The sequence below is a fragment of the Carica papaya genome, chromosome 8 (assembly GCF_054855325.1).
Source record: "Carica papaya isolate Zhongbai chromosome 8, ASM5485532v1, whole genome shotgun sequence".
Lineage (NCBI taxonomy): Eukaryota > Viridiplantae > Streptophyta > Magnoliopsida > Brassicales > Caricaceae > Carica > Carica papaya.
In genome coordinates this window covers 17,649,353-17,666,500 of record NC_142316.1, presented here as the reverse complement: position 1 = coordinate 17,666,500, position 17,148 = coordinate 17,649,353, and the positions used below count along the sequence as shown (strand labels likewise).

The 17,148-nt window shown below is 46.4% G+C and overlaps 6 non-coding genes and 27 pseudogenes across 6 annotated transcripts; all 33 read right to left on the bottom strand.

Annotated features, from left to right (window-relative positions):
- Positions 1 to 50: 50 nt before the first annotated feature.
- LOC148246026 (5S ribosomal RNA) lies at positions 51 to 169 on the bottom strand. The gene has a single exon (XR_015815194.1). It is a non-coding gene; the product is annotated as a 5S ribosomal RNA (ribosomal RNA).
- A 556-nt stretch (positions 170 to 725) lies between these two features.
- LOC148246025 (5S ribosomal RNA) lies at positions 726 to 844 on the bottom strand. The gene has a single exon (XR_015814669.1). It is a non-coding gene; the product is annotated as a 5S ribosomal RNA (ribosomal RNA).
- A 561-nt stretch (positions 845 to 1,405) lies between these two features.
- LOC148246024 (5S ribosomal RNA) lies at positions 1,406 to 1,524 on the bottom strand. Its single transcript, XR_015815198.1, has one exon. It is a non-coding gene; the product is annotated as a 5S ribosomal RNA (ribosomal RNA).
- A 209-nt stretch (positions 1,525 to 1,733) lies between these two features.
- On the bottom strand, positions 1,734 to 1,852 carry LOC148246023 (5S ribosomal RNA; annotated as a pseudogene).
- Positions 1,853 to 2,057: 205 nt separating this feature from the next.
- Positions 2,058 to 2,175, bottom strand: LOC148246022 (5S ribosomal RNA; annotated as a pseudogene).
- Positions 2,176 to 2,382: 207 nt separating this feature from the next.
- On the bottom strand, positions 2,383 to 2,501 carry LOC148246021 (5S ribosomal RNA; annotated as a pseudogene).
- A 916-nt stretch (positions 2,502 to 3,417) lies between these two features.
- On the bottom strand, positions 3,418 to 3,536 carry LOC148246020 (5S ribosomal RNA; annotated as a pseudogene).
- Positions 3,537 to 3,742: 206 nt separating this feature from the next.
- LOC148246019 (5S ribosomal RNA) lies at positions 3,743 to 3,861 on the bottom strand (annotated as a pseudogene).
- A 205-nt stretch (positions 3,862 to 4,066) lies between these two features.
- LOC148246018 (5S ribosomal RNA) lies at positions 4,067 to 4,184 on the bottom strand (annotated as a pseudogene).
- Positions 4,185 to 4,744: 560 nt separating this feature from the next.
- Positions 4,745 to 4,863, bottom strand: LOC148246017 (5S ribosomal RNA). Its single transcript, XR_015815273.1, has one exon. It is a non-coding gene; the product is annotated as a 5S ribosomal RNA (ribosomal RNA).
- Positions 4,864 to 5,425: 562 nt separating this feature from the next.
- LOC148246016 (5S ribosomal RNA) lies at positions 5,426 to 5,544 on the bottom strand (annotated as a pseudogene).
- A 209-nt stretch (positions 5,545 to 5,753) lies between these two features.
- Positions 5,754 to 5,872, bottom strand: LOC148246015 (5S ribosomal RNA; annotated as a pseudogene).
- Positions 5,873 to 6,075: 203 nt separating this feature from the next.
- LOC148246014 (5S ribosomal RNA) lies at positions 6,076 to 6,193 on the bottom strand (annotated as a pseudogene).
- A 561-nt stretch (positions 6,194 to 6,754) lies between these two features.
- Positions 6,755 to 6,873, bottom strand: LOC148246013 (5S ribosomal RNA; annotated as a pseudogene).
- A 205-nt stretch (positions 6,874 to 7,078) lies between these two features.
- LOC148246012 (5S ribosomal RNA) lies at positions 7,079 to 7,197 on the bottom strand (annotated as a pseudogene).
- A 559-nt stretch (positions 7,198 to 7,756) lies between these two features.
- Positions 7,757 to 7,875, bottom strand: LOC148246011 (5S ribosomal RNA; annotated as a pseudogene).
- Positions 7,876 to 8,084: 209 nt separating this feature from the next.
- LOC148246010 (5S ribosomal RNA) lies at positions 8,085 to 8,203 on the bottom strand (annotated as a pseudogene).
- Positions 8,204 to 8,763: 560 nt separating this feature from the next.
- Positions 8,764 to 8,882, bottom strand: LOC148246009 (5S ribosomal RNA). Its single transcript, XR_015814975.1, has one exon. It is a non-coding gene; the product is annotated as a 5S ribosomal RNA (ribosomal RNA).
- Positions 8,883 to 9,090: 208 nt separating this feature from the next.
- Positions 9,091 to 9,209, bottom strand: LOC148246008 (5S ribosomal RNA; annotated as a pseudogene).
- A 204-nt stretch (positions 9,210 to 9,413) lies between these two features.
- On the bottom strand, positions 9,414 to 9,531 carry LOC148246007 (5S ribosomal RNA; annotated as a pseudogene).
- A 236-nt stretch (positions 9,532 to 9,767) lies between these two features.
- LOC148246006 (5S ribosomal RNA) lies at positions 9,768 to 9,886 on the bottom strand (annotated as a pseudogene).
- A 561-nt stretch (positions 9,887 to 10,447) lies between these two features.
- On the bottom strand, positions 10,448 to 10,566 carry LOC148246005 (5S ribosomal RNA; annotated as a pseudogene).
- Positions 10,567 to 10,775: 209 nt separating this feature from the next.
- LOC148246004 (5S ribosomal RNA) lies at positions 10,776 to 10,894 on the bottom strand (annotated as a pseudogene).
- An 884-nt stretch (positions 10,895 to 11,778) lies between these two features.
- Positions 11,779 to 11,897, bottom strand: LOC148246003 (5S ribosomal RNA; annotated as a pseudogene).
- Positions 11,898 to 12,456: 559 nt separating this feature from the next.
- On the bottom strand, positions 12,457 to 12,575 carry LOC148246002 (5S ribosomal RNA; annotated as a pseudogene).
- Positions 12,576 to 13,138: 563 nt separating this feature from the next.
- Positions 13,139 to 13,256, bottom strand: LOC148246001 (5S ribosomal RNA; annotated as a pseudogene).
- A 563-nt stretch (positions 13,257 to 13,819) lies between these two features.
- LOC148246000 (5S ribosomal RNA) lies at positions 13,820 to 13,938 on the bottom strand (annotated as a pseudogene).
- A 204-nt stretch (positions 13,939 to 14,142) lies between these two features.
- LOC148245999 (5S ribosomal RNA) lies at positions 14,143 to 14,261 on the bottom strand (annotated as a pseudogene).
- Positions 14,262 to 14,819: 558 nt separating this feature from the next.
- LOC148245998 (5S ribosomal RNA) lies at positions 14,820 to 14,938 on the bottom strand. Its single transcript, XR_015815238.1, has one exon. It is a non-coding gene; the product is annotated as a 5S ribosomal RNA (ribosomal RNA).
- Positions 14,939 to 15,499: 561 nt separating this feature from the next.
- On the bottom strand, positions 15,500 to 15,618 carry LOC148245997 (5S ribosomal RNA; annotated as a pseudogene).
- Positions 15,619 to 15,826: 208 nt separating this feature from the next.
- Positions 15,827 to 15,945, bottom strand: LOC148245996 (5S ribosomal RNA; annotated as a pseudogene).
- Positions 15,946 to 16,151: 206 nt separating this feature from the next.
- LOC148245995 (5S ribosomal RNA) lies at positions 16,152 to 16,268 on the bottom strand (annotated as a pseudogene).
- Positions 16,269 to 16,798: 530 nt separating this feature from the next.
- Positions 16,799 to 16,916, bottom strand: LOC148245994 (5S ribosomal RNA; annotated as a pseudogene).
- Positions 16,917 to 17,148: the final 232 nt, after the last annotated feature.

Below are 17,148 nucleotides of genomic sequence, written 5' to 3'. Positions count from 1 at the left end.
ACCCTAGTTCCAGTCGCGCGTAACGTCGAACGACCCGTCTAAAAAAAAAATTAGTGCGACACGAGGACTTCCCAGGAGGTCACCCATCCGAGTACTACTCTCGCCCAAGCACACTTAACTGCAGAGTTCTGATGGGATCCAGTGCATTAGTGCTGGTATGATCGCACCTAATCAATTTTGCGCTGCAAATAGATAATTTCCTTCCCTTTTCTTCCCCCTCCCATCATTTGTTTCCTTGTGCGTGCGCACTGCACCTCCCGTTCTCGTTCTAATATCAAGTAAAATGCTACGGCGCCGTGACTCACATTTGCGAATAAACCTGAGGACCATAATTCAAGTCGCGCGTAACGTCGAAAGAATCATCTGCAAAAAAATGGGTGCAACACGAGGACTTCACAAGAAAATGGGTGAAATATAAGGACTTCGCAGGAGGTAACCCATGCTAGTACTACTCTCGCCCAAGCACCCTTACCTACGGTGTTCTGATAGAATCCGTTGCATTAGTGCTGGTATGATCGCACCTGTTCCATTTCGTGCTGAAAATACATACACTCCTCCTTCCCTCCCCCTCCCATCAATTGTTTCCTTGTGCGTTCACACTGCACCTCTCATTCTCGTTCTAATATCGATTAAAATGCCCCTGCTTCTTGACTCACATTTGCGTATAAACAAGCGGACCCCAGTTCCAGTCGCGCGCAACGTCGAACGACCCATCTGAAAAAAAATTGGTGCGACACGAGGACTTCCCAGGAGGTCACCCATTCGAGTACTACTCTCGCCCAAGCACACTTAACTGCGGAGTTCTGATGGGATCCGGTGCATTAGTGCTGGTATGATCGCAACCGTTTAATTCTGTGCTGCAAATACATAAACTCCTTCTCCTTTCTTCCCCCTCCCGTCATTTGTTTCCTTGTGCGTGCGCACTGCACCTCCCGTTCTCGTTCTAATATCAAGTAAAATGCTACGGTGCCGTGACTCACATTTCCGAATAAACCTGAGGACCATAATTCAAGTCGCGCGTATCGTCGAAAGAATAATCTGCAAAAAAATGGGTGCAACACGAGGACTTCCTAAGAAAATGGGTGAAATATAAGGACTTCGCAGGAGGTCACCCATCCTAGAGCTACTCTCGCCCAAGCACCCTTAACTTGCGGAGTTCTGATAGAATCAGTTGCATTTTTGCTGGTATAATTGCTCATGTTTCATTTTACGCTGCAAATACATACACTTTTTCTCCCTCCATCCCCCCTCCCGTCATTTGTTTCCTTTTGCGTGCACTCTGCATCTCTCATTCTCGTTCTAATATAGATTAAAATGCCCCTGCTTCTTGACTCAAATTTGCGTATAAACCAGTGGACCCTAGTTCCAGTCGTGCGTAACGTCGAACGACCCGTCTGAAAAAAAATTGGTGCGACACGAGGACTTCCCAAGAAGTCACCCATCCGAGTACTACTCTCGCCCAAGCACACTTAACTACAGAGTTCTGATGGGATCCGGTGCATTAGTGCTGGTATGATCGCACCGGTTTAATTTCGCGCTGCAAATACATAAACTCCTTCTCCTTTCTTCCCCCTCCCGTCATTTGTTTCCTTGTGCGTGCGCACTGCACCTCTCGTTCTCGTTTAAATATCAAGTAAAATGCCACGGCGCCGTGACTCACATTTGCGAATAAATCTGCGGACCATAATTAAAGTCGCGCGTAACGTCGAACGGCACATCTGAAAAAAAAAAAATGGGTGCAACACGAGGACTTCCCAAGTGGTCACCCATCCGAGAACTACTCTAGCCCAAGCACACTTAACTGCAGAGTTCTGATGGGATCCGGAGCTTTAGTGCTGGTATGATCACACCTGTTTAATTTCGCGCTGCAAATACATACACTCCTTCTTCTTTCTTCCCCCTCCCGTCATTTGTTTCCATGTGCGTTCACACTTTACCTCTCATTCTCGTTCTAATTTCGATTAAAATGCCCCTGCTTCTCGACTCACATTTGCGTATAAACCAGCGGACCCTAGTTCCAGACACGCGTAACGTCGAACGACCCGTCTGAAAAAAAATTGGTGCGACACGAGGACTTCCCAGGAGGTCAACCATCCGAGTACTAATCTCGCCAAACACACTTAACTGCGGAGCTCTGATGGGATCCGGGGCTTTAGTGCTGGTATGATCGCACCTGTTTAGTTTAGCGCTACAAATACATACACTCCTTCTCCTTTCTTCCCCCTCCCGTCATTTGTTTCCTTGTGCATTCACACTTCACCTCTTATTCTCGTTCTAATATCGATTAAAATGCCCCTGCTTCTTGACTCACATTTGCGTATAAACCAGTGGACCCTAGTTCCAGTCGCGCGTAACGTCGAATGACCCGTCTGAGAAAAAAAATTAGTGCGACACGAGGACTTCCCAGGAGGTCAACAATCCGAGTACTACTCTCGCCAAACCACACTTAACTACGGAGTTCTGATGGGATCCGGTGCATTAGTGCTGGTATGATCGCACCTGTTTAATTTTGCGCTGCAAATACATAAACTCATTCCCCTTTCTTCCCCCTCCCGTCATTTGTTTCCTTGTGCGGGCGCACTACACCTCCCGTTCTCGTTCTAATATCAAGTAAAATGCAACAGTGCCGTGACTCACATTTGCGAATAAACCTGGGGACCATAATTCAAGTCGCGCGTAACATCGAAAGAATCATCTGCAAAAAAATGGGTGCAACACGAGGACTTCACAAGAAAATGGGTGAAATATAAGGACTTCGCAGGAGGTAACCCATGCTAGTACTACTCTCGCCCAAGCACCCTTACCTACGGAGTTCTGATAGAATTCGTTGCATTAGTGTTGGTATGATCGCACCTGTTTCATTTCGCGGTGCAAATACATAAACTCCTTCTCCTTTCTTCCCCCTCCCATAATTTGTTTCCTTGTGCGTGCGCACTGCACCTCCCGTTCTCGTTCTAATATCAAGTAAAATGGTACAGCGCCGTGACTCACATTTGCGAATAAACCTGAGGACCATAATTCAAGTCGCGTGTAACGTCGAAAGAATCATCTTCAAAACATTGGGTGCAACACGAGGACCACCCAAGAAAATGGGTGAAATATAAGGACTTCGCAGGAGGTCACCCATCCGAGTACTTTTTCTCGCCCAAGCACCCTTAAATGCGGAGTTCTGATAGAATCCGTTGCATTGGTGCTGGTATGATTGCTCATGTTTCATTCTTGGTTGCAAATACATACACTTTTTCTCCCTCCATCCCCCCTCCCGTCATTTGTTTCCTTGTGCGTGCACTCTGCATCTCTCTTTCTCGTTCTAATATCAATTAAAATGCCCCTGCTTCTTGACTCACATTTGCGTATAAACCAATGGACCCTAGTTCCAGTCGCGCGTAACGTCGAACGACCCGTCTGAAAAAAATATTAGTGCTACACGAGGACTTCCCAGGAGGTCACCCATCCGAGTACTACTCTCGCCCAAGCACACTTAACTGAGGAGTTCTGATGGGATCCGGTGCATTAGTGCTGATATGATCGCACCCGTTTAATTTTGCGCTGCAAATACATAAACTCTTTCTCCTTCCATCCCCCCTCCCGTCATTTGTTTCCTTGTGCGTGCACTCTGCATCTCTCTTTCTCGTTCTAATATCAAGTAATATGCCCCGGCACCGTGACTCACCTTTGCAAATGAACCAGCGGTTTATAATTCCATTCGCGCGTAACGTCGAACAACCCATCCGAAAAAAAATAGGAGCAACACGAGAGCTTCCCAGGTGGTCACCCATCCGAGTACTACTCTCGCCAAAGCACACTTAACTGCGGAGTTCTGATGGGATCCGAAGCTTTAGTGCTGGTATAATCGCACCTGTTTAATTTCGCGCTGCAAATACATACACTCCTTCTCTTTTCTTCCCCCTCCCGTCATTTGTTTCCTTGTGCGTTCACACTTCACCTCTCATTCTCGTTCTAATATCGATTGAAATGCCCCTGCTTCTTGACTCACATTTGCGTATAAACCAGTGGACCCTAGTTCCAGTCGCGCGTAACGTCGAACAACCCGTCTGAAAAAAAATTGGTGCGACACGAGGACTTCCCAGGAGGTCAACCATCCGAGTACTAATCTCGCCAAGCACACTTAACTGCGGAGTTCTGATGGGATCCGGGGCTTTAGTGCTGGTATGATCCCACCTGTTTAATTTCGCGCTGCAAATACATACACTCCTTCATCTTTCTTCCCCCTCCCGTCATTTGTTTTCTTGTGCGTTCACACTTCACCTCTCATTCTCGTTCTAATATCGATTAAATGCCCCTGCTTCTTGACTCACATTTGCGTATAAACCAGCGGACCCTAGTTCCAGACGCGCGTAACGTCGAACGACCCGTCTGAAAAAAAAAATTGGTGCGACACGAGGACTTCACAAGAAAATTGGTGAAATATAAGGACTTCGCAGGAGATAACCCATGCTAGTACAACTCTCGCTCAAGTACCCTTACTTACGGAGTTCTGATAGAATCCGTTGCATTAGTGTTGGTATGATCGCACCTGTTTCATTTCGTGCTGAAAATACATACACTCCTTCTCCTTCCCTCCCCCTCCCATCAATTGATTCCTTGTGCGTTCACACTGCACCTCCCCTTCTCGTTCTAATATCGATTAAAATGCCCCTGTTTTTTTACTCACATTTGAGTATAAACCAGCAGACCCTAGTTCCAGTCAAGCGTAACATCAAACGACCCGTCTGAAAAAAAAATGGTGCGACACGAGGACTTCTCAGGAGGTCACCCATCCGGGTACTACTCTCGCCCAAGCACACTTAACTGCGGAGTTCTGATGGGATCCGGTGCATTAGTGCTGGCATGATCACACCCATTTAATTTCGCGCTGCAAATACATAAACTCCTTCTCCTCTCTTGCCCCTCCCGTCATTTGTTTCCTTGTGCGTGCGCACTGCACCTCCCGTGCTCGTTCTATTATCAAGTAAAATGCTACGGTGCCGTAACTCACATTTGCGAATAAAACTGAGGACCATAATTCAAGTCGCGCGTATCGTCGAAAGAATCATCTGCAAAAAAATGGGTGCAACACGAGGACTTCCTAAGAAAATGGGTGAAATATAAGGACTTCGCAGGAGGTCACCCATCCTAGTGCTACTCTCGCCCAAGCACCCTTAACTTGCAGAGTTCTGATAGAATCCATTGCATTGATGCTGGTATGATTGCTCATGTTTCATTCTGCGCTGCAAATACATACACTTTTTCTCCCTCCACCCCCCCTCCCGTCATTTGTTTCCTTGTGCGTGCACTCTGCATCTCTTTTTCTCGTTCTAATATCGACTAAAATGCCCCTGCTTCTTGACTCACATTTGCGTATAAACCAGTGGACCCTAGTCCCAGTCGCGCGTAACGTCGAACGACCCGTCTGAAAAAAAAATTAGTGCGACACGAGGACTTCCCACAAGGTCTCTAATCCGAGTACTACTCTCGCCCAAGCACACTTAACTGCAGAGTTCTGATGGGATCCGGTGCATTAGTGCTGGTATGATCGCACCTGTTTAATTTCGCGCTGCAAATACGTAAACTCCTTATCCTTTTTTCCCCTTCCCGTCATTTGTTTCCTTGTGCGTGCGCACTACACCTCTCGTTCTCATTCAAATATCAAGTAAAATGCTACGACGCCGTGACTCACATTTGCGAATAAATCTGCGGACCATAATTAAAGTCGCGCGTAACGTCGAACGACAAATTTGAAAAAAAGAAAATGGGTGCAACACGAGAACTTCCCATGAGGTAACCCATCATTGCACTACTTTCGCCAAAGCACACTTAACTGCGGAGTTCTGATGGGATGCGGTGCATTTGTGCTAGTGTGACCACACCTGTTTAATTTCGTGCTGAAAATACATACACTCCTTCTTCCCTCCCCCCTCCCATCATTTGTTTCCTTGTGCGTTCACACTGCACCTCTCCTTCTCGTTCTAATATCGATTAAAATGCCCCTGATTCTTGACTCACTTTTGCGTATAAACCAGCGGACCATAATTCCAGTCGCGTGTAATGTCGAACGACCCATCTGCAAAAAAATTGTTGCGATACGAGAACTTCCCAAGAGGTCACCCATCCGAGTACTACTCTTGCCCAAACACACTTAACTGCAGAGTTCTGATGGGATCCAGTGCATTAGTGCTGGTATGTTGCCACTTATTTAATTTTGCGCTTCAAATACATACAGTCCTTCTCTTTTATTCCACCTCCCGTCATTTGTTTCCTTGTGCGTGCACACTGCACCTCCCGTACTCGTTCTAATATCAAGTAAAATGTCGCAGCGCCGTGACTCACATTTGCGAATAAACCTGTGGACCATAAATCAAGTCGCGTGTAACGTCGAAAGAATCATCTGCAAAAAGATGGGTGCAACACGAGGACCTCCCAAGAAAATGGGTGAAATATAAGGACTTCGCAGGAGGTCACCCATCCGAGTACTTTTCACGCCCAAGCACCCTTAACTGCGGAGTTCTGATAGAATCCGTTGCATTAGTGCTGGTATGATCCCTCATGTTTCATTCAGCACTGGAAATACATACACTCTTTCTTCTTCCATCCCCCCTCCTGTCATTTGTTTCCTTGTGCGTGCACTCTGCATCTCTCTTTCTCATTCTAATATCAAGTAATATGCCCCGGCACCGTGACTCACCTTTGCAAATGAACCAGCGGTTTATAATTCCATTCGCGCTTAACGTCGAACAACCCATCCAAAAAAAAATAGGTGCAACACGAGGGCTTCGCAAGTGGTCACCCATCCGAGTACTACTCTCGCCCAAGCACACTTAACTGCAGAGTTCTGATGGGATCTGGAGCTTTAGTGCTGGTATGATCCCACCTGTTTAATTTTGCGCTGCAAATACATACACTCCTTCTCCTTTCTTCCCCTGCCCGTCATTTGTTTCCATGTGCGTTCACACTTCACCTCTCATTCTCGTTCTAATATCGATTAAAATGCCCCTGCTTCTTGACTCACATTTGCGAATAAACTAGCGGACCCTAGTTCCAGACGCGCGTAACGTCGAACGACCCGTTTGAAAAATAATTGGTGCGACACGAGGACTTCCCAGGAGGTCACCCATCCGAGTACTAATCTCGCTCGAGCACACATAACTGCGGAGTTCTGATGGGATCCGGTGCATTAGTGCTAGTATGATCGCACCTGTTTAATTTCGCGCTGTAAATACATAAACTCATTCCCCTTTCTTCCCCCACCCGTTATTTATTTCCTTGTGCGTGCGCACTGCACCTCCCGTTCTCGTTCTAATATCAAGTGAAATGCTACAGCGCCGTGACTCACATTTGCGAATAAACCTGAGGACCATAATTCAAGTCGCGCGTAACGTCGAAAGAATTATCTACAAAAAAATGGGTGCAACACGAGGACTTCAGAAGAAAATGGGTTAAATACAAAGACTTCGCAGGAGGTAACCCATGCTAGTATTACTCTCGCCCAAGCACCCTTACCTACGGAGTTCTGATAGAATTCGTTGCATTAGTGCTGGTATGATCGCACCTGTTTCATTTCGTGCTGAAAATACATGCACTCCTTCTCCTTCCCTCCCCCTCCCATCAATTGTTTCCTTGTGCGTGCACTCTGCATCTCTCATTCTCGTTTTAATATCGATTAAAATGCCCCTGCTTCTTGACTCACATTTGCGTATAAACCAGCGGACCCTAGTTCTAGTCGCGCGTAACGTCGAACGACCCGTCTGGAAAAAAATTAGTGCGACACGAGGACTTCTCAGGATGTCACCCATCCGAGTACTGCTCTCGCCCAAGCACACTTAACTGCGGAGTTCTGATGGGATCTGGTGCATTAGTGCTGGTATGATCGAACCTGTTTAATTTCGCGCTGCAAATACATAAACTCCTTCTCTTTTATTCCCCCTTCCGTCATTTGTTTCCTTGTGCGTGCGCACTGCACCTCTCGTTCTCGCTCAAATATAAAGTAAAATGCCACGGCGCCGTGACTCACATTTGCGAATAAATCTGCGGACCATAATTAAGGTCGCGCGTAAGGTCGAACGGCACATCTGAAAAAAAGAAAATGGGTGCAACACGAGAACTTCCAAGGAGGTAACCCATCATTGTACTACTTTCGCCAAAGCACACTTAACTGCGGAGTTCTGATGGGATCCGGTGCATTTGTGCTGGTGTGACCGCACCTGTTTAATTTCGTGCTGAAAATACATACACTCCTTCTTCCCTCCCCCCCTCCCATCATTTGTTTCCTTGTGCGTGCGCACTACACCTCTCCTTCTCGTTCTAATATCAAGTAAAATGCTACGGTGCCGTGACTCACATTTCCGAATAAACCTGAGGACCATAATTCAAGTCGCTCGTATCATCGAAAGAATCATCTGCAAAAAAATGGGTGCAACACGAGGACTTCCTGAGAAAATGGGTGAAATATAAGGACTTCGCAGGAGGTCACCCATCCTAGTGCTACTCTCGCCCAAGCACCCTTAACTTGCGGAGTTCTGATAGAATCCATTGCATTGGTGCTGGTATGATCGCTCATGTTTCATTATGCGCTGCAAATACATACACTTTTTCTCCCTCCATCCCCCCTTCCGTCATTTGTTTCCTTGTGCGTACACTATGCATCTCTCATTCTCGTTCTAATATTGATTAAAATGCCCCTTCTTCTTGACTCACAATTGCGTATAAACCAGCGGTCCCCAGTTCCAGTCGCGCGTAACGTCGAACGACCCGTCTGAAAAAAAATTGGTGCGACACGAGGACTTCCCAGGAGGTCACCCATCCGAGTACTAATCTCGCCCAAGCACACTTCACTGCGAAGTTCTGATGGGATCCGGTGCATTAGTGCTGGTATGATCGCACCTGTTTAATTTCGCACTGCAAATACATAAACTCATTCCCCTTTCTTCCCCCTCCCGTCATTTGTTTCCTTTTGCGTGCGCACTGCACCTCCCGTTCTCGTTCTACAATCAAGAAAAATACCACGGGCCGTGACTCACATTTGCGAATAAACCTGAGGACAATAATTCAAGTCGCGCGTAACGTCGAACGGCACATCTGAAAAAAAGAAAATGGGTACAACACGAGAACTTCCCAGGAGGTAACCCATCATTGTACTACTTTCTCCAAAGCACACTTAACTGCGGAGTTCTGATGGGATCCGGTGCATTTGTGCTGGTGTGACCGCACCTGTTTAATTTTGTGCTGAAAATACATACACTCCTTCTTCCCTCCCCCCCTCCCATCATTTGTTTCCTTGTGCGTTCACACTGCACCTCTCCTTCTCGTTCTAATATCGATTAAAATGCCCTTGATTCTTGACTCACATTTGCGTATAAACCAGCGGACCATAGTTCTAGTCACGCGTAACGTCTAACGACCCATCTGAAAAAAAATTGTTGCGATACGAGGACTTCCCAAGAGTTCACCCATTCGAGTACTACTCTCGCCCAAGCACACTTAACTGCAGAGTTCTGATGGGATCCAGTGCATTAGTGCTGGTATGATGCCACTTGTTTAATTTTGCGCTTCAAATACATACACTCCTTCTCTTTTCTTCCTCCTCCCGTCATTTGTTTCCTTGTGCGTGTGCATTGCACCTCCCGTACTCGTTCTAATATCAAGTAAAATGCCACGACGCTGTGACTCACATTTGCGAATAAACCTGCGGACCATAAATAAAGTCGCGCGTAACGTCGAAAGATTCATCTGCAAAAAGATGGGTGCACCACGAGGACCTCCCAAGAAAATAGCTGAAATATAAGGACTTCGTAGGAGGTCACCCATCCGAGTACTTTTCTCGCCCAAGCACACTTCACTGCGAAGTTCTGATGGGATCCGGTGCATTAGTGCTGGTATGATCGCACCCATTTAATTCCACGCTGCAAATACATAAACTCCTTCTCCTTTCTTCCCCCTCCCGTCATTTGTTTCCTTGTGCGTGCGCATTGCACCTCCTGTGCTCGTTCTAATATCAAGTAAAATGCTACGGTGCCGTGACTCACATTTGCGAATAAACCTGAGGACAATAATTCAAGTCGCGCGTATCGTCGAAAGAATCATCTGCAAAAAAATGGGTGCAACACGAGGACTTCCTAAGAAAATTGGTGAAATATAAGGACTTCGCAGGAGGTCACCCATCCTAGTGCTACTCTCGCCCAAGCACCCTTAACTTGCGGAGTTCTGATAGAATCCGTTGCATTGGTGCTGGTATGATCGCTCATGTTTCATTATGCGCTGCAAATACATACACTTTTTCTCCCTCCATCCCCCCTTCCGTCATTTGTTTCCTTGTGCGTACACTCTGCATCTCTCATTCTCATTCTAATATCGATTAAAATGCCCCTTCTTCTTGACTCACAATTGCGTATAAACCAGCGGTCCCCAGTTCCAGTCGCGCGTAACGTCGAACGACCCGTCTGAAAAAAAATTGGTGCGACACGAAGACTTCCCAGGAGGTCACCCATCCGAGTACTAATCTCGCCCAAGCACAGTTCACTGCGATGTTCTGATGGGATCCGGTGCATTAGTGCTGGTATGATCGCACCTGTTTAATTTCGCACTGCAAATACATAAACTCATTCCCCTTTCTTCCCCCTCCCGTCATTTGTTTCCTTTTGCGTGCGCACTGCACCTCCCGTTCTCGTTCTACTATCAAGTAAAATACCACGGCGCCGTGACTCACATTTGCGAATAAACCTGAGGACAATAATTCAAGTCGCGCGTAACGTCGAACGGCACATCTGAAAAAAAGAAAATGGGTACAACACGAGAACTTCCCAGGAGGTAACCCATCATTGTACTACTTTCTCCAAAGCACACTTAATTGCGGAGTTCTGATGAGATCCGGTGCATTTGTGCTGGTGTGACCGCACCTGTTTAATTTTCTGCTGAAAATACATACACTCCTTCTTCCCTCCCCCCCTCCCATCATTTGTTTCCTTATGCGTTCACACTGCACCTCCCCTTCTCGTTCTAATATTGATTAAAATTCCCTTGATTCTTGACTCACATTTGCGTATAAACCAGCGGACCATAGTTCTAGTCACGCGTAACGTCGAACGACCCATCTGAAAAAAAATTGTTGCGATACGAGGACTTCCCAAGAGTTCACCCATTCGAGTACTACTCTCGCCCAAGCACACTTAACTGCAGAGTTTTGATGGGATCCAGTGCATTAGTGCTGGTATGATGCCACTTGTTTAATTTTGCGCTTCAAATACATACACTCCTTCTCTTTTCTTCCTCCTCCCGTCATTTGTTTCCTTGTGCGTGCGCATTGCACCTCCCGTACTCGTTCTAATATCAAGTAAAATGGCACGACACTGTGACTCACATTTGCGAATAAACCTGCGGACCATAAATCAAGTCGCGCGTAACGTCGAAAGAATCATCTGCAAAAAGATGGGTGCAACACGAGGACCTCCCAAGAAAATAGGTGAAATATAAGGACATCGCAGGAGGTCTCCCATCCGAGTACTTTTCTCGCCCAAGCACCCTTAAATGCGGAGTTCTGATAGAATCCGTTGCATTAGTGCTAGTATGATCCCTCATGTTTCATTCTGCACTGCAAATACATACACTCTTTCTCCTTCCATCCCCCCTCCCGTCATTTGTTTCCTTGTGCGTGCACTCTGTATCTCTCCTTCTCGTTCTAATATCGATTAAAATGCCCCTGCTTCTTGACTCACATTTGCGTATAAACCAGTGGACCCTAGTTCCAGTCGCGCGTAACGTCGAACGACCCGTCTGAAAAAAAAATTAGTGCGACACGAGGAATTCCCAGGAGGTCACCCATCCGGGCACAACTCTCGCCCAAGCACACTTAACTGCAGAGTTCTGATGGGATCCGGTGCATTAGTGCTGGTATGATCACACCTGTTTAATTTTGCGCTACAAATACATAAACTCATTCCCCTTTCTTCCCCCTCCCGTCATTTGTTTCCTTGTACGTGCGCACTGCACCTCCCGTTCTCGTTCTAATATCAAGTAAAATGCCACGGCGCCGTGACTCACATTTGCGAATAAACCTGAGGACCATAATTCAAGTCGCGCGTAACGTCGAAAGAATCATCTGCAAAAAAATGGGTGCAACACGAGGACTTTACAAGAAAATGGGTGAAATATAAGGACTTCGCAGGAGGTAACCCATGCTAGTACTACTCTCGCCCAAGCACCCTTACCTACGGAGTTCTGATAGAATCCGTTGCATTAGTGCTGGTATGATCGCACCTGTTTCATTTCTTGCTGAAAATACATACACTCCTTCTCCTTCCTTCCCCCTCCCATCAATTGTTTCCTTGTGCGTTCACACTGCACCTCTCCTTCTCGTTCTAATATCGATTAAAATGCCCCTGCTTCTTGACTCACATTTGCGTATAAACCAGCAGACCCTAGTTCCAGTCGCGCGTAACGTCGAACGACCCGTCTGAAAAAAAATTGGTGCGACACGAGGACTTCCCAGGAGCTCATCAATCCGAGTACTACTCTCGCCAAAGCACACTTAACTGCGGAGTTCTGACGGGATCAGGTGCATTAGTGCTGGTATGATCGCACCCGTTTAATTCCGCGCTGCAAATACATAAATTCCTTCTCCTTTCTTCCCCCTCCCGTCATTTGTTTCCTTGTGCGTACGCACTGCACCTCCCGTGCTCCTTCTAATATAAAGTAAAATGCTACGGTGCCGTGACTTATATTTGCGAATAAACCTGAGGACCATAATTCAAGTCGCGCGTATCGTCGAAAGAATCATCTGCAAAAAAATGGGTGGAACACGAGGACTTCCTAAGAAAATGGGTGAAATATAAGGACTTCGCATGAGGTCACCCATCCTAGTGCTACTCTCGCCCAAGCACCCTTAACTTGCGGAGTTCTGATAGAATCCGTTGCATTGGTGCTGGTATGATTGCTCATGTTTCATTCTGCGCTGCTAATACATACACTTTTTCTCCCTCCATCCCCCCTCCCGTCATTTGTTTCCTTGTGCGTGCACTCTGCATCTCTCCTTCTCGTTCTAATATCGATTAAAATGCCCCTGCTTCTTGACTCACATTTGCGTATAAACCAGTGAACCCTAGTTCTAGTCGCGCGTAACGTCGAACGACCCGTCTGAAAAAAAAAATTAGTGCGACACGAGGACTTCAAGGAGGTCACCCATTCGAGTACTAATCTCGCCCAAGCACACTTCACTACGGAGTTCTGATGGGATCCAGTGTATTAGTGCTGGTATGATCACACCTGTTTAATTTTGCGCTACAAATACATAAACTCATTCCCCTTTCTTCCCCCTCCCGTCATTTGTATCCTTGTGCATGCGCACTGCACCTCCCGTTCTCGTTCTAATATCAAGTAAAATACTACAGTGCCGTGACTCACATCTGCGAATAAACCTGAGGACCATAATTCAAATCGCGCGTAACGTCGAAAGAATCATCTGCAAAAAAATGGGTACAACACGAGGACTTCACTAGAAAATGGGTGAAATATAAGGACTTCGCAGGAGGTAACCCATGCTAGTACTACTCTCGCCCAAGCACCCTTACCTACAGAGTTCTGATAGAATCCGTTGCATTAGTGCTGGTATAATCGCACCTGTTTCATTTCGCGCTGTAAATACATACACTCCTTCTCCTTTCTTCCCCCTCCCGTCATTTGTTTCCTTGTGCGTGCGCACTGCACCTCTCGTTCTCTTTCAAATATCAAGTAAAATGCCACGGCACCGTGACAAACATTTGCGAATAATTCTGCGGACTATAATTCAAGTCGCGCGTAACGTCGAACGGCACATCTGAAAAAAAGAAAATGGGTGCAACACGAGAACTTCCCAGGAGGTAACCCATCATTGTACTACTTTCGCCAAAGCACACTTAACTGCGGAGTTCTGATGGGATCCGGTGCATTTGTGCTGGTGTGACCACACTTGTTTAATTTCCATCTGAAAATAAATACACTCCTTCTTCCCTCCCCCCCTCCCATCATTTGTTTCCTTGTGCGTTCACACTGCACCTTTCCTTCTCGTTCTAATATCGATTAAAATGCCCCTGATTCTTGACTCACATTTGCGTATAAACCAGCGGACCATAGTTCCAGTCGCGCGTAACGTCGAACGACCCGTCTGAAACAAAATTTGTGCGACACGAGGACTTCCCAGGTGATCACCAATCCGAGTACTACTCTCGCCCAAGCACACTTAACTGCAGAGTTCTGATGGGATCCAGTGCATTAGTGCTGGTATGATTGCACCCGTTTAATTCCGCGCTGCAAATACATAAACTCCTTCTCCTTTCTTACCCTTCCCGTCATTTGTTTCCTTGTGCGTGCGCACTGCACCTCCCGTGCTCGTTCTAATATCAATTAAAATGCTACGGTGCCGTAACTCACATTTGCGAATAAACCTGAGGGCCATACTTCAAGTCGCGCGTATTGTCGAAAGAATCATCTGCAAAAAAATGGGTGGAACACGAGGACTTCCTAAGAAAATGGGTGAAATATAAGGACTTCGCAGGAGGTAACCCATGCTAGTACTACTCTCGCCAAAGCACCCTTACCTACGGAGTTCTGATAGAATCCGTTGCATTAGTGCTGGTATAATCGCACCTGTTTCATTTCGTGCTGAAAATACATACACTCCTTCTCCTTCCCTCCCCCTCCCATCAATTGTTTCCTTGTGCGTTCACACTGCACCTCTTCTTCTCCTTCTAATATCGGTTAAAATGCCCCTGCTTCTTGACTCACATTTGCGTATAAACCAGCGGACCCTAGTTCCAGTCGCGTGTAACGTCGAACGACCCATCTGAAAAAAATTGGTGCGACACGAGGACTTCCCAGGAGGTCACCCATCCGAGTACTACTCTCGCCCAAGCACACTTAACTGCGTAGTTCTGATGGGATCCGGTGCATTAGTGCTGGTATGATCGCACCCATTTAATTTTGCGCTGCAAATACATAAATTTCTTCTCCTTTCTTCCCCCTCCCGTCATTTGTTTCCTTGTGCGTGCGCACTGCACCTCCCGTGCTCGTTCTAATATCAAGTAAAATGCTACGGTGCCGTGACTCACATTTGCGAATAAACCTGAGGACCATAATTCAAGTCGCGTGTAACGTCGAAAGAATTATCTGCAAAAAAATGGGTGCAACACGAGGACTTCCTAAGAAAATAGGTGAAATATAAGGACTTCGCATGAGGTCACCCATCCTAGTGCTACTCTCGCCCAAGCACCCTTAACTTGCGGAGTTCTGATAGAATCCGTTGCATTGGTGCTGGTATGATTGCTCATGTTTCATTCTGCGCTGTAAATACATACACTCTTTCTCCCTCCATCCCATCTCCCATTATTTGTTTCCTTGTGCGTGCACTCTGCATCTCTCCTTCTTGTTCTAATATCAAGTAAAATGCCCTGGCATCATGACTCACTTTTGCGAATGAACCAGCGGTTTATAATTGCATTCGCGCGTAACGTCGAATGATCCATCTGAAAAAAAATGGGTGCAACACGAGGACTTCCCAGGAGGTCACCAATCCGAGTACTACTCCCGCCCAAGCACACTTAACTGCTAAGTTCTGATGGGATACGGTGCATTAGTGCTGGTATGATCGCACCTATTTAATTTCGCGCTGCAAATACGTACACTCCTTCTCCTTTCTTCCCCTTCTCGTCATTTGTTTCATTGTGCATGTGCACTGCACCTCTCGTTCTCGTATAAATATCAAGTAAAATGCCACAGCGCAGTGACTCACATTTTCGAATAAATCTGCGGAATATAATTAAAGTCGTGCGTAACGTCGAAGGGCACATCTGAAAAAAAAAAATGAGTGCAACACGAGAACTTCCCAGGAGGTAACCCATCATTGTACTACTTTCGCTAGAGCACACTTAACTGCGGAGTTCTGATGGGATCCGGTGCATTTGTGCTGGTGTGACCGCACCTGTTTAATTTCGTGCTGAAAATACATACACTCCTTTTTCCCTCCCGCCCTCCCATCATTTGTTTCCTTTTGCGTTCACATTGCACTTCTCCTTCTCGTTCTAATATCGATTAAAATGCCCCTGATTCTTGACTCACATTTGCGTATAAACCAGCGGACCATAGTTCCAGTCGCGCGTAATGTCGAACGACCTATCTAAAAAAAAATTGTTGTGATACGAGGACTTCTCAAGAGGTCACCCATCCGAGTACTACTCTCGCCCAAGCACACTTAACTGCAGAGTTCTGATGGGATCCAGTACATTAGTGCCGGTATGATGCCACTTGTTTAATTTTGCGCTTCAAATACATACACTCCTAATCTTTTCTTCCTCCTCCCGTCATTTGTTTCCTTGTGCGTGCGCACTGCACCTCTCGTACTCGTTCTAATATCAAGTAAAATGCCACGGCGCCGTGACTCACATTTGCGAATAAATCTGCGGACCATAATTAAAGTCGCGCGTAACGTCGAACGGCACATTTGAAAAAAAGAAAATGGGTGCAACACGAGAACTTCCCAGGAGGTAACCCATCATTTTACTACTTACGCCAAAGCCCACTTAACTGCGAAGTTCTGATGGGATCCGGTGCATTTGTGCTGGTGTGACCTCACCTGTTTAATTTCGTGCTGAAAATACATACACTCCTTCTTCCCTCCCCTCTCCCATCATTTGTTTCCTTGTGCGTTCACACTGCACCTCTCCTTCTCGTTCTAATATCGATTAAAATGCCCCTGATTCTTGACTCACATTTGGGTATAAACCAGCGGACCATAGTTCCAGTCGCGCGTAACGTTGAACGACCCATTTGAAAAAAATTGTTGCAATACGAGGACTTCCCAAGAGGTCACCCATCTGAGTACTACTCTCGCCCAAGCACACTTAACTGCAGAGTTCTGATGGGATCCAGTGCAGTAGTGCTGGTATGATGCCACTTGTTTAATTTTGCGCTTCAAATACATACACTCATTCTCTTTTCTTCCTCATCCCGTCATTTGTTTCCTTGTGCGTGCGCACTGCACCTCCCGTACTCGTTCTAATATTAAGTAAAATGCGACGGTGCCGTGACTCACATTTGCGAATAAATCTGCGGACCATAAATCAAGTCGCGCGTAACGTTGAAAGAATAATCTGCAAAAAGATGGGTGCAACACGAGGACCTCCCAAG